Consider the following 583-nt stretch of genomic DNA (forward strand, 5'->3'; position numbering starts at 1 on the left):
CGTTCAGCCTGGAAAAGCGTAGCGACGATTAGAGCAGCGCCAGGGGTCAACGATGCTACTGAGGCTCATCAATGGACACATGAGGATATCTGCACTGGGAGGCAGTGATGTCTCATGGACACCAGAGGGAGACAGCACCGCCCCCTGGTGGATCCCTCAGCATCCCAAAGCCACAGCTTCACAGCTCTCTGCTCCTTGTTCCAGCTGCTGTTTGACATCATACCTCCACATCTGCTTTTACCAACCACTCCTGCTGCTGCACGTACCACTACATACTACTGCTAATGCTGGTGCTAATACTGGTGCTAATACTCCTGCTAATACTGTTGCTGGTATTGTGAATGCTCCTCATGCATCTACCCCCAAAACTACATTCCAGTGCTGCTGCAACGACACTGATCCCGCCGCTGCTCGTATGTATAGCAGCTCGTTGGGTTGGACACGAGGATGATTTATACTCTGAGATAATATACATTTATTCCATAAAGCTTTTTAAAACTCTGGTAACTATTCAATCAATATTTCAGCTTGTGTATAAGCAAAGGGAAGGACTGATTTATGTCACTATTTTATTCTATGGGAT

This window comes from Clinocottus analis, unplaced genomic scaffold (genome assembly GCF_023055335.1).
Source record: "Clinocottus analis isolate CAN_PGR_092001 unplaced genomic scaffold, fCliAna1.0.p SCAF_14, whole genome shotgun sequence".
Taxonomy (NCBI): Eukaryota; Metazoa; Chordata; class Actinopteri; order Perciformes; family Cottidae; genus Clinocottus; species Clinocottus analis.